Source organism: Equus przewalskii, chromosome 7 (assembly GCF_037783145.1).
Source record: "Equus przewalskii isolate Varuska chromosome 7, EquPr2, whole genome shotgun sequence".
In the NCBI taxonomy this organism is placed as follows: Eukaryota; Metazoa; Chordata; class Mammalia; order Perissodactyla; family Equidae; genus Equus; species Equus przewalskii.
In genome coordinates, this window is record NC_091837.1 from 25,210,622 (window position 1) to 25,214,530 (window position 3,909).

Here is a 3,909-nt window from a genome sequence, read left to right on the forward strand (position 1 = left end):
CTGAAGCAAACATGTGGCCTTGTCCCCTTTTGTCTGTTCCTGGCTTAGGCATGGACATATGACCCAGTTCTGGCCCAAGAAATGTGAGACGTCTCCTGGGGGCTTCTGGGAAAGGGTTCTTAGCTTCTATAAAGAGACACAAGGAAGAGACAGTGCCGTTTTCACCTCTGGATGTTGTGTGGGTATTTGCCTGGAGCCGTGGCAGCCATCTTGAGACCATGAGGGGTGACACTGAGGATGACAGTAAGAAATACAGGAAGAACCTGAGTCCTTGGTGCCATCATGGAGCTGTTGAATTAACTGGTCCTGGCATGGCTCTCCCTCTGGCTGTCCTGATAGGGGAGATGATCAATTTCTTCCCCACTGAAGGCCTCTTGTTTGGGCTTCCTGCTATTTCCAACCAAGCGCATCTCAACTGACACAATGTTTGAAGCCTCCAAATCACGCGGAGAGAAGTAACAGGCGGACCACTGGCTGGTCAGTCGAGTCGAGGTGGAATTCCATAGTTAGGAACCCACTGTTGCCTCCTCATCAACCGGCACCTACACAGTGAGAAGTTCTGCTTCCTCTTTTATACGCAAACCACGAGGGCGCCAGCCTTTGCCCGCCGCCTCGAAGGAAATGAGCTTCTTCACGAGGACCCACCCAGGGAGTTTCGAGATGAGCGCCCCCAGAGATAGAACGGAAGCAGTCACGCGGCCTCCTTACCTCCAGGCTTCTCCCAGTGCCGCTTGCCCTCTTCCCTCTGCCTCACGTGTTCAGCAGGGGCCACATAAGCACCTGCCGCTTGAGATCGTTTTGGGGACGAATGAGCCAATGACTGTGACGTGCTTGCAGCAGCGCCCACACGTAATCAGCAATCAGTAAGTGTGGCCGTTGTGATAAGCACGTCTTCTCCTCTCGGACAGGCGACGTCTTAAGCAGGGATGCGTTTAGCCTTCAATGCCACACAGTCAATCTGTAATGCTTGAGGGATGTCTTCTAAGAGAACTAAAGAGCTGACAAGGGAGGAGAAGGAGATAATGGGCAGGGAGAAGGAGTGAGAAGAGGCGGAGAGAGAGCAGGAGGGGAGGAAGACAAAGCAGCCAGCGTGGGGGAGGGGGAGCAGCGGGTCGGCCGCGCCCCCCATGGCCTGGTTTGCAGAGAACATCCCCGGGGGGGCAGGAGGGGGGGCCGGGTTCCACGTGGCCATCGGTGCTCTTCAATTCCCTGGCCGGCTGGCCCCTGGCTGAGCTCCTGCCCGAGAGCCAGTCAGGGTCCGCTAATTGGGAGCAGCTGACATGCAAAGGCTTTTGCAACATATATTGTTTCCAGAGCCGTCTTCTTCCCGCGGCTTCTGTTTTTCTTATTAAGCGCTGCTTCTAAATTTGTGGCTGGAAGACAGGCAGCGAGACTGGCGGAGAAAGCCTAGGTCCCCGGTCCCGGGCGGCGCCGCCAGGCTCCACGGCCGCCGCAGGGGTCTGCGGCCAGAGGCCTCCGCCGTGCAGCTCACAAATCACCTGGCAGGGGAGCCGAGCCCTCGTCCAGGCGGCGGGATTAATGCTGCCTCTGGGGTTCCTAGGAGCCGCGGGGTCTGCCTCACCCACGGCCTCTCCTCCCGGCTGGACCCCACCGTCCGTGCCTGTTACCCGTGGGGAGTCTCAACAGGAAGGCAGAAGCCTGCTGTAAAGAATTCGGGGACTCCATGTCGGGTCAGCAGCTGCGAAGAGTCCCGGGCCACAGGAAGCCTCTGGGACCCCAGCCTCCACCCGCCCTTTCCTGAGCCCTAAGAGGTAAGGGAACAGGAAGGAATTCACTGTCTCTGCGCCGCAGCTCAGAGGCTGCAAGGAGGTAACGCACTGGCTGGGGCCCGGGGCCTGCCCAGAGGCTTGGATTTCCTACTCGCGTCCCGGGGGCACGTGCCCTGAAAATCCAGGACCCTGTGGCTTCGCGGGGTTGATGCTGCGGCCCCAGGTCCAGCCCGTGGCTTTGGGATGCCCTGGGGAGCTCGCAGCTGGTCCGCGAGGGGCATGGGATTCCCAGCCGTGGCCGCGTCTCCACTCATGTGGTGCTGTCACACTGTACTTTCCGAGTTCCAGATCAAGCCCCTCCCTGTTCCCTTCCGCCTCGGCTGGTGTGAGGTTAACTCAGTCCTGGTGATGTGGCATCATTTGAATGACTCTGGGAAACGTCTCTGAGTCAGTGACATCCAGTTACCTACTTGATTAGCCATTCTTTCCTTATTCCTCAGAAACAGAGCCCTGGATAATGTGCCCAATTACAAACAGCATTTCCCGGCTTCCCTTGTGGCTGACTACGCCACAGGACTGCGTTCTCACCAACGTACGTGGAAGGGTGGCAGGGCACTTCCAAGGAGTCTTCTTAAAGAGACCTGACTCAACGGGAGGTGAGCCCCTTTTGTTCTTTCTTCCTTCCTATTGCCTGGAAGGTAGGCTTGATGGCTGGAGCTCCAGCAGCCATCTTCGACTATGAGATGACTTTGAGAATGGAAGCCATATGCTGGGAGAATGAAATAGAAATATGGAAGAAGCTCGAGTCCCTGATGACATCACAGAGCCACTGTGCCAGCCTTGGGCTGCCTATTTCCAGGCTTCTTTTACATGAGGAAGAAATATACTTGTATCCTGTTCAGTACACTGTTAGTTTGGGTTTTGTGTTATTTGTGGCCAAAAATATTCCTAGTTGATATATGTGTTCAAATTTTCTCTCTCTTATCCAGGTGCCACTGTGCACGGACTTCACCTACCCAAGACTCCTCCATCTGTGCTAAGCCTGCCCTCTCTGGGCACCTGAGCCCACAGTTAGTTGGCAGTAGGGCAGCAGATGACGCCCATCTTTGAAACTTCTGAGTTTGGCTCTTTCCTTCCAGGCTTTGCTCTCTTCCCTTTCCCCCCACTTTGGTTTGCTTTTAGTTTGCTGTCAAGTAATTTTCCCCCACTGATAAGTTAGTACATCTTTTAGGAAACTTGCTTTCAATCAATTTGGCATTCCCTGCTAAGTCATTCCTATTATCGACAAACTTGTCATAATAGCTCCTAATTTAATAGAAAGTTCTTCCTTGATTCCACATCCCTCTATAGTTATTGCCCCACTTCTCTGCTCCCCTTTAAAGCAGAAATTCTGGAAAGATTCATCTCTACCAGGGCTGTCTAGTTGGATAACTGCAATAAGCAGCGTTCCCATTATGTCCTGTGTTAAGGGCATCCCTGAGTTGTTCAGTGCACAACCTGGAGATCTTCACATGGGAGGCTTGTTCTATGCTCACTGCTTCCACTTCCTTAACCACCAGGCTCTTTTGAACCTAATCTAATCGGGCATTGGTTTCCACCACTCTTCCAAAACAGCCCTTGTCAAGGTCCCAGTGACATCCATCTTACCAAAGCTGAAGGCAGATTGTCAGTCCTCACCTCCCTCCGTTTACCAGCAGCATCTGTCAGCCACACCTCCTTTTAAAACACTTTCTTTCTCTGGCTTCTGGGGCTCCATTCTCTGGGTTTTCCTCCTTCTGCGCTGCTTACAGTCTTTCGGCCTCTTTCGTCTTCCCGTCTTCCATGTGACCGTTCTGCTTGTTGCTGGATCTGCGGCCCGTGGAACAGGGCCTGGCCCGCGGCAGGGGTTCAGTAAACATGGAGGTCGCTGAATGCGTGCACACATAGGGGGTTGTGTCTGAAGGAGCAAATCTCAAATACTGGAATTTCAGGCACCACGACAGCATGATATTTTGGGGCAGAATGGCTATTTCTACTAATTTCTCAAACACCATAGGAGGAGGGGTGGCCACAGGAAGCTAATTTCTTTCTTTATACAGAGTGATAGGTCAGTTCCTGTGTCTAGATCCCACATTTAGAACACAGGAGATACATTGTTCACAGTAGCCAAGACATGGAAAGAACCGGAATGTCCATCAAC

General features: G+C 53.5%; 1 long non-coding RNA gene across 1 annotated transcript; it reads left to right on the forward strand.

Moving 5' to 3' along the window:
* Positions 1-1,175: 1,175 nt before the first annotated feature.
* LOC139084767 (uncharacterized) lies at positions 1,176-2,634 on the forward strand. The gene is made up of 2 exons (XR_011542472.1): positions 1,176-1,772; positions 2,231-2,634. It is a non-coding gene; the product is annotated as an uncharacterized lncRNA (long non-coding RNA).
* The last annotated feature ends 1,275 nt before the right edge of the window (positions 2,635-3,909 follow it).